The sequence below is a fragment of the Lonchura striata genome, chromosome 3 (genome assembly GCF_050655825.1).
Source record: "Lonchura striata isolate lonStrDom1 chromosome 3, ASM5065582v1, whole genome shotgun sequence".
NCBI classification, from domain to species: Eukaryota; Metazoa; Chordata; class Aves; order Passeriformes; family Estrildidae; genus Lonchura; species Lonchura striata.
The window spans coordinates 115334992-115345059 of NC_140705.1; the positions used below are offsets into that span (position 1 = coordinate 115334992).

General features: G+C 48.6%; 1 long non-coding RNA gene across 7 annotated transcripts; it reads right to left on the reverse strand.

The window, feature by feature from the left end:
- Nucleotides 1-682: 682 nt before the first annotated feature.
- On the reverse strand, nt 683-8017 carry LOC144248675 (uncharacterized). Of its 7 annotated transcripts, none has more exons than XR_014954139.1 (7): nt 5817-8017; nt 5662-5735; nt 4957-5584; nt 4437-4878; nt 1924-4356; nt 832-1843; nt 683-751 (listed from the first exon to the last, which is right to left on the reverse strand). It is a non-coding gene; the product is annotated as an uncharacterized LOC144248675 (long non-coding RNA). The 7 variants fall into 7 exon arrangements; XR_014954144.1 differs by having other exon boundaries at nt 1924-3640; nt 3719-4356; nt 4437-5584; XR_014954143.1 differs by having other exon boundaries at nt 1924-3111; nt 3192-4356; nt 4437-5584.
- Nucleotides 8018-10068: the final 2051 nt, after the last annotated feature.

Genomic DNA, 10068 nt, shown 5'->3' on the forward strand with positions numbered 1-10068 from the left:
GTCGCAGGGGTCAGGGGGATTTCCCAATGAAGATCTGGGGGGGAAGGGGGAGTCCTTCAGGGCCTGGCAGAAGGAGGACAACTAAGCATCACCAAACATGTTACGTCAATCTCCTGATACAATCTAGAGCCCAACTACACCCTGCATTACAAATTTCAAGTCCCCAGGACTTGTGCTATTACAGGCTATGCAGCAGGGCAGAGCAGTTGTGGAACAAATACGTGCAGACACCCGTGACACAGGACAGGGAGAGAGAGCTTTTGAGGAGAAGAAAGGACCGAGAGACCCAAAGAACACAGAGTGCACCAGAGACAAGTGACAGGACACACACCAGAACTGCTCTGCCCTGAGCACCTCAGCACTGTGATCAAAACAGACACTTTCCCTTTAGCTGGCCTAAGGGGATGCTTCTTGCACATCCCTGCCCCCAAAGCTGATCCTAAAGGCCCTCCCATCACCCCGCTTTCACCCCATCTGTGGGCCTTAGCCCTCCACTTATCTCTCTGGCATCTGGGGATGAGAATCCATGTCGCGTGCCAATGGAGGCTGCCTCGCCTGCGGGGAATGTCCTATGGTCACCGGGCTGTGGTCCCGTGCTCAGCTACAATCGAGAACACCAAACATCACTGCATGATCTTAGCTGCACAATGGACAAAACCCAGCAATCCTGCTACTCGCCATTCTCCAGAGAATGCTCGGGTCACACACTTTGGCCAGGCTCGGAGGCTGCCACCGTCATCGCAGGGTCTGCCTGGGTTAAGAGACAAAGTGACTCGGCATTGCTGAAACACGAGTGGACCTTGGCTCCCCCTCCCTACCTCGGCGACTCACCGCAACTTCTCAGCCATTGCCAAAGGCAACCCTGATGCAATCTTGAAATACAAAATTTCAAGGCTTCATCACAGAGTCCTGCAATACTTCCCAAGAGCTCACAAGCACAGAAAATCCAGGCCATCAGCTGTTGGTGACAAGGGCTTGGCATACGCTGAGTGGATTCCCTAAAGCACACAAACAACAATGGATGCTTACAATTGCACCAAAACCTGAAACCTGAGCAAGAACAACTGCTTTTGTCCACTGCTCACCTGGCACACTTGGCCTTGACTGCTGCTAACTGCCTGGAGCTCCTAAAAATAAAGGCAAAGAACACAGCTGTAACACGGTCACCCTTTAAGCTGCCCCTGCAAATGCAAACAATGACTGACCTGATCATGGGAAAACCCTCACCCAGGACTGGGGCTCTCTGCCACTGATTGGAGTTGTCAGCACCTGAAAGGAAGTTAGGACTAGTGTCAAAAGGCTGCAGGACAACTTAACAGCACCAAACATATTATGTCAATCTCCCCATATAATCCAGAGCCCAACTACACCCTGCATAACAAATTTCAAGTCCCCAGGACTTGTGCTATTACAGGCTATGCAGCAGGGCAGAGCAGTTGTGGGACAAATACGTGCAGACACCCGTGACACAGGACAGGGAGAGAGAGCTTTTGAGGAGAAGAAAGGACCGAGAGACCCAAAGAACACAGAGTGCACCAGAGACAAGTGACAGGACACACACCAGAACTTCTCTGCCCTGCACACCTCAGCACTTTGATCAAAACAGACACTTTCCCTTTAGGTGGCCTTAGGAGACACTTCTTGGACATCCCCATCTCCAAAACTGACTCAAAAACCCCTCCTGGGGAGTCCCAACCCGGCACCTCTCTTCCATCCCCTCTGTGGGTGGTAGCCCTCCACTTATCTTGCACATATCTGGGGATGCAAATCCCCATCAGGTGCAGAACGAGGCCTCCTGCCTGTCTGGGAAGTTCCAGTTGTCACCAGGCTGTTATCTCTTGCTCTGCCAAGAGAAAGAAAACCAAATGTCAGTGCACTACCTTAACAGCACATGGGGCAGAACCTGACAATTCTGCTACTCACCGTCTCCCAAGAAGTATCGGGCCACACACCTCAGGCGTGCTTGGATTCTGACACCGTCATCTCAAGGCACACCTAGGTTAAGGGCAGACAAGGTGACATGGCACTGCTGCAACTTGAGGGTACCCTCGCTCCTCTTCCCTGCCTCACTGCAACTCCTTGCCCATTCCTGTGGGTTACCAGGAGGGGACCTTGAAATGCAAAATTGGAAGGCTCTGTCACAGGGTCCTGTAATGCTTCTGGCAAGACCACACGTGCATGAAACCCGGTCCATCAGCCAGGTGGAGACAGAGGTATGAGTACTCTGAGTGGATTCCCTAAAGCACACAAACAACAGTGGATGCTTATAGTTCCACCAAAAACTAAAAGCTGAGCAAAAACAACTGCTTTGGTCCACTGCTCACCTAGCACAATGGGCCTTGACTGCTGCTATCTGCCTGGACCTTCTAAAAATAAAGGCAAAGAACACTGCTGTAACACGGTCACCATTTAGGCTGCTCCTGCAAGTGCAAACAATGACTGACCTGATCATGGGAAAACCCTCACCCAGGACTGGGGCTCTCTGCCACTGATTGGAGTTGTCAGCACCTGAAAGGAAGTTAGGACTAGTGTCAAATGGCTGCAGGACAACTTAACAGCACCAAACATGTTATGTCAATCTCCTCATACAATCTAGAGCCCAACTACACCCTGCAAATTACAAATTCCAAGTCCCCAGGACTTGTGCTATTACAGGCTGTGCAGCAGGGCAGAGCAGCTGTGGGAAAAATATGTGCAGACACCCGTGACACAGGACAGGATGTGACAAACCAGGGGACAGGACAGGGAGAGAGAGCTCTTGATGAGAAGAATATCTGCAAGGACCGAGAGACCCAAACAACACAGAGGACACCAGAGACATGTGACAGGACACACATCAGAACTGCTCTGCCCTGCATGCCTCAGCACTAAGATCAAAACAGACACTTTTCACCTTTAGATGGTCTAAGGAGACACTTCTTGGACATCCCCAATTCCAAACTGACTGAAAAACCCCTCCTGGGGAGTCCCAACCTGGCACCTCGCTTATCACGCCTCTCTGTGGGTCATAACCCTCCACTTATCTTGCACATATCTGGGGATGCAAATCCCTGTTGGGTGCAGAAGAACACTGTCTCCCTGTCTGGTAAGTTCCAGCTGTCACCTCTTGGTCTGCCAAGGGAAAGAAAACTAAACATCAGTGCACAATCTGAACAGCACATCGGCCAAAACCTGGTAAATCTGCTACTCACCATCCTCCTCAGAATGCCCGGGTTCTTGGCCCTCACGCTTTGGGCGTGCTTGGATTCTGACACCGTCATCGCAGGGGACACCTGGGTTAAGGGCAGACAAGGTGACATGGCATTGCTGAAACACCAGTGGAATCTCATTCCTCCCCGACTCACTGCAACACCTTGGCCATTCCTCAGGGCTACCAGGATGGGACCTTGAAATGCAGGATTGGAAGGCTCCATCACAGGGTCCTGTAATGCTTCCAGCGAGATCCAAAGTGCATGAAACCTGGTCCATCAGCCAGTTAGTAACGGAGGTATGCACACTCCGAGTTGATTCCCTAAAGCACACAATCAAGAATGAATGCTTAGAATTGCACCAAAAATTGAGACCTGAGCAAAACCAACTGTTTCTGTCCACTGCTCACCTGGCACACTTGGCCTTGACTGCTGCTACCTGTCTGGACCTCCTAAAAATAAAGGCAAAGAACACTGCTGTAACACAGTCACCATTTAGGCTGCCCCTGCAAATGCAAACAATGACTGACCTGATCATGGGAAAATCCTCACACAAGACTGGGGCTCTCTGCCACTGATTGGAGTTGTCAGCAACTTGAAAGGAAGTTAGGACTAGTGTCAAATGGCTGCAGGACAAATTAGCATCACAAAACATATTAAGGCAATCTCCTGATACAATCTAGAGCCCAACTACACCCTGCATTACAAATTTCAAGTCCCCAGGACTTGTGCTATTACAGGCTATGCAGAAGACAGAGCAGTTGTGGGACAAATACGTGCAGACACCCGTGACACAGGACAGGGAGAGAGAGCTTTTGAGGAGAAGAAAGGACCGAGAGACCCAAAGAACACAGAGTGCACCAGAGACAAGTGGCGGGACACACACCAGAACTGCCCTGCCCTGAGCACCTCAGCACTTTGATCAAAACAGACACTTTCCCTTTAGGTGGCCTTAGGAGACACTTCTTAGATATCCCCATCTCCAAAACTGACTCAAAAACCCCTCCTGGGGAGTCCCAACCCGGCACCTCTCTTCCATCCCCTCTGTGGGTGGTAGCCCTCCACTTATCTTGCACATATCTGGGGATACAAATCCCCATCAGGTGCAGAATGAGGCCTCCTGCCTGTCTGGGAAGTTCCAGTTGTCACCAGGTTGTTATCTCTTGCTCTGCCAAGAGAAAGAAAACCAAATGTCAGTGCACTACCTTAACAGCACATGGGGCAGAACCTGACAATTCTGCTACTCACCGTCTCCCAAGAAGTATCGGGCCACACACCTCAGGCGTGCTTGGATTCTGACACCGTCATCTCAAGGCACACCTAGGTTAAGGGCAGACAAGGTGACATGGCACTGCTGCAACTTAAGTGTACCCTCGCTCCTCTTCCCTGCCTCACCGCAACTCCTTGCCCATTCCTGTGGGTTACCAGGAGGGGACCTTGAAATGCAAAATTGGAAGGCTCTGTCACAGGGTCCTGTAATGCTTCTGGCAAGACCACACGTGCATGAAACCCGGTCCATCAGCCAGGTGGAGACAGAGGTATGAGTACTCTGAGTGGATTCCCTAAAGCACACAAACAACAGTGGATGCTTATAGTTCCACAAAAAATAAAAGCTGAGCAAAAACAACTGCTTTGGTCCACTGCTCACCTAGCACAATGGGCCTTGACTGCTGCTATCTGCCTGGACCTTCTAAAAATAAAGGCAAAGAACACTGCTGTAACACGGTCACCCTTTAGGCTGCTCCTGCAAGTGCAAACAATGACTGACCTGATCATGGCAACACCCTCACCCAGGACTGGGGCTCTCTGCCACTGATTGGAGTTGTCAGCACCTGAAAGGAAGTTAGGACTAGTGTCAAATGGCTGCAGGACAACTTAACAGCACCAAACATGTTATGTCAATCTCCCCATATAATCCAGAGCCCAACTACACCCTGCATTACAAATTTCAAGTCCCCAGGACTTGTGCTATTACAGGCTATGCAGCAGGGCAGAGCAGTTGTGGGACAGATACGTGCAGACACCCATGACACAGGACAGGGAGAGAGAGCTTTTGAGGAGAAGAAAGGACCGAGAGACCCAAAGAACACAGAGTGCACCAGAGACAAGTGACAGGACACACACCAGAACTGCTCTGCCCTGAGCACCTCAGCACTGTGATCAAAACAGACACTTTTTGCCTTTAGATGGCCTTAGGAGATGCTTCTTGCACATCCCCACTCCCAAAGCTCATTCGAAAGGCCCTCCCAGCACCCCACTTTCACCCCCACTGTGGGCCTTAGCCCTCCACTTATCTCTCTGGCATCTGGGGATGAGAATCCACGTCGCGTGCCAATGGAGGCTGCCTCGCCTGCGGGGAATGTCCTATGGTCACCGGGCTGTGGTCCCGTGCTCAGCTACAATCGAGAACACCAAACATCACTGCACGATCTCAGCCACACAGCAGCCACAACCCAGCAATCCTGCTGCTCACCATTATTCTCTTGAGAACGCCGGGCTCCTCGGGCCGCACGCTTCGCCCACGCCCTCCTGGCAGGGTCTGCCTGGCTGAAGAGCAGGCGAGGTGAGGTGGCGTTCCCAAAACTCGAGTGGACCCTGGTCCCCCTCACTAGTAGTTCCCCCACTTACAGCAACTCCTCGGCCGCTCCTGAGGCTCCCTGGTGCCACCTTCTAGTGACAAAGATCAAGGCTTCGTCGCAGAGCCGCGTGCCGCTCCCCGAATTCCCAGGAGAGCGAAGGAGCGGCTCTGCGGCCGCTTGCAGGGGGGACTCGCTGGTACACGAGTGGACTGCCTAACACACACAAACATGAATGGATACTGAGAGTTGCAGCAGAGACACTACAGCTGCAGGCACACAAATCCATAAATAAATAAACTAATGAAATGCAAAAATTCTACCAAAATATTAATTTTATTTACCCAGTATCCAAATTGCCAAATAGATTAACAGAGACACCCTGTCCTATCCCCTCAATTACACCTCTAAAATCTATGCCAAACAAATCCTGAAAACTAAGAAAACCCTGTCTGTATTGAAATAAAAACAAAAAAAAGTCTTGTAAACGTTATAAATTCGTTAACCTAACACATCAGAACCATAAAAATATTAAACCTTTATGAACACCAGTATGCACTACCCTCGTTTCAACGTATAAAAGTAAAGCTATCCCTACTACTACCTAACACAAATATCACAAAATATAGCAGTAAGAAAAGAAAAAAAAAATAATCCTCACTATAACTAGAATATAAATTTTTTATTTTAAGCCAAAAAAATTCATACATTCTAAATAGGAACTTCCTCAAAATCAAGTATTTCAATAAACCCAAAAAACTCTAACATATTTCAAATAACTACAAAAAGGCTAAAAAACATAAAACAATCAAGCAACCCACCACAACTATCTAAAACTATCTACAATAAACCTTCTTTAAAAAAACCCAACAAATACTCCTTACCACCTCAACAATACATCACCAGCGACACCAAACAACTCAAAATACTCTAACTCCCATCCAAAAAATGCCCTATCAACTGAAACACTAAAACTCATCTAAAACACCCGCTTACCCTTCAATAACCTCCTCTAACTTACACACAAATCTAAAACCAATAAGAATTAACTATAAACTATCATACCTTAAAGAACTCCACCATTAAACACTACCGTACCAGACTTACTATAAATCAAAAACCCCAAAAAAACACACCACTGTTAACATCACCAAAACATTTTTCTCTATTCCTCTAACAACCAAATACAAACCTTGATTTACCTTCACTTGAAAAACATACAATACATCTACAACCAACTGCCCCAAAAATAAGAACACAGTCCTACCATCCAGCATAAATTCATCCAAATGAAACTTAAAAAAATAAAGCTCCAAAACATCTGTAATAATCCAGCAACATTAGATGAAAAGTATAACAAAAATACTTTTAAAATCATCCAAATTCTTCTAAAAGACTATTACACCACAAAAAAAAAAAAAAAAAAAAAAGCAAAATCAAAAAGCATCAAAGTCCCACCAATTTCATCAAAAACAGCCAGAATGGCTCCACGAGCCAACAAAAAAAAAACCCAACCTATAAGAAAATGCCAAACCACCTCAGAAACAAACAATAAAACACAGCCCCTCTTACCATGGTATTATTTTAGTACTATGATTAAAATACACATTCTATACAAAAATGTCCTCTACCCTGCCATCAATGCCACATAAAGCAAATAAATTAACTGTTATCATACAGGACATCCATATAAAAAAATCTCAATCGCCCTAAAGCCTTAAAAATAATTAAAAATTAACCCCAAAATGAAAACTTTAACAAAAGAAACCCAAAAACAAACAACAGAGACTAAAAATACACCACCATAGAACTAACTACCAGCAAAAACAACCCCACACTACACTCTTTTCACTAACAGTTGTCAGTGAGACACATCACAAAAATGAAACAAAAATAAAAATCAGCCCTAGAGAAACCCACAAAACAAATCACAAAACCCACTAGAAAAAGAAGTCCAACCAACTTACTAAACTTCAAACCATACAACAGACCCTGAAAGCTGCTAAAAATTAAAACCGTACCTCTACACTAACTCAAAGAGTAACCAGTATTCTGCTAAGTTAGCTTTAAAAATCAAAGTAATAAAGGAGATTAACAAAAACCTAAACCACTAGACAATAAAAAGAGAAGCACCCACATAAATAACTACCTAAAAAAATCCACCGTATAAATACACAAGTTCCTAAAAAAAACACTAATAAAAAGCAACCAACAAATACATCAAACTGAAACAAAAACCCAAATAAATACAGTAACAACGACAAAAAATTATTCCTAACTCAATAAACCCATAATGCCTCAAACCATCAAAATACAAATACCACAGCAGAGCTTCACAGGGGGAGCGGCCGCCCATTCTCTTCCCTCTCGCAGCCCAGCACGGCACCGCTCGGGGTGCCGCGGCGAGGGGAGTGCCTGCCGCGTCACAACAAGAAATAAACACGTCACCAAAAGAGAAATGTAACCACAAACAATAAGTCCCAAATTACCGGTAACAATAAAACGTCCAGAACAATTAAACAAACCAAATGAATAAAACCTCTATCGGAAAATTTAAAAAATGCAATTACCAAGATTAAAAAAAAACCTCACTAATTCACTACAGCACACTACCTCAAGCCCACCAAAACTAACACTACATACTCATGCTAATAAAAGCCACCACAACCTAATTAAAAACCAACCCTGTACTTCATGCTACGACCCATAAAAATCAGTGTAAAACCTTAAAAAAACATATCCTTTAAGAAGATAACTACAATCATATTTTCACAATATGAAAATAATCAAAACAAAACAAACATCCAACATATCGCACAAAAAAAAAAAATCCAACAACAAACTCAATCCAATAAAACCCTTGTCACAGCACCTGAACCAAGAACCGTAACAACCAACAAGTACACCGTGACCGTTCTCATACACCAACTACGAACAAAAGAAAACGACCCAAAAAATTCCTCAGGAGCGCCTCAAAAGCAGCGCAGCGAGGGAGGCTGGAAGATGCGGAGCCGCGCTCCCGGCCCCGGGCGCAGCGCGGCTCCGGCAGGAAAGCGGCTCCTCCGGCAGGCAGAGGCGGCGCCGCGCCGGCAGACCCCCGCCCGCTGCCCCCGGCCCGGCGGGGCCGGCACCGGGCCCGGGGGGCCCCGGCGGCGCCCGAGCCCCGCGCCCGGAGCGGACGGAGCGGCGGCACCGGCCGGCACCGGCCCCGCCCGCGCCGCCTCCCCCGCCCGCCGGCCCGGCCAAAGCTCCGCTCGGCTCCGCACGGCTCGCACCGGCGCGGCTCCGGCGGGCCCGCGGCAGCCCAGCCGCGCCCAGCTCCCCTTCCGCCCCGGCCAGCCCCGGCACTGCCGGCAGGGCTCCGCGCCGCACCCTTCGCTGCCGGGCCGGGGGCAGAAGAAGCGCCCCGAATGCAGCGGCACAGCCCGACCCCCGCCCTGCCAGCGCTGCCACGGCTGCAGCTCCCTTCCTCTGCAGCCCCGACTCTGACGCCACGCTCCGGCGCTCACCTCACCCCAACAAGGGAAAAGAAATGTGGGATCCCCTTCAACTGCGTCCCCTAGAAGAGAAGAAAAGAAGCGGCTTTCCTCAAACGATGGCAAAAGGGGGCTTTTTAGCTCAGTCCAAACCCCTTAAAAGGGGGGACAACAGGACTGCCCCCTCCAATTCAACCTCAGGATGACAAAATCTCAAAGGGAAAGGGGAAAAATCCCCGCTACAAAGGCGCACCGGCTCACCTCCTTGGCTGCTGCTTCTCGGCACGAAGACTTGTCCCTCAGCTCCACCTTTGAGCAATGCTCCACGTATCCAGGTGGGGATCCAGGTGATCCCCCGGACCCTGTCCGAAGCGCTCACCGTCCTTCCAGGAGACAGCCACGGGAACCCCCAAAAACTCCTCTCCTCCAGCAGCTCCGTGCAAAAGAGATGTGAGGAAAACCCCCTAAATCAGCCGCCGAAGGAGCCGCCCCCTCCTCATCATCCTCACAGCTCACACCTGGGGCTGCTCTGAGCCCTCATCATCCTCACAGCTCACACCTGCCGCTGTTGCCACCCTCCAACAGCGTCTCTCCATCTCCAGCACGCATCCCAGTTCTCACAGACACAGATCCAACAGAAATCTGCTACGGGTGTCCGATTTCCTTAATCCATCTGGTAACACAATTAAAAAATATATATATACCAAACATCCTGATCCAGTTTCAGTCACAAGCCCAGCCCCAGCATCCATGTCAGAGGCATAAAAGGGATGTGGCGGCAAGAACCCCACAGTCCCTGTGCCAGCCCTTCGGATCCTATGGAGTGTG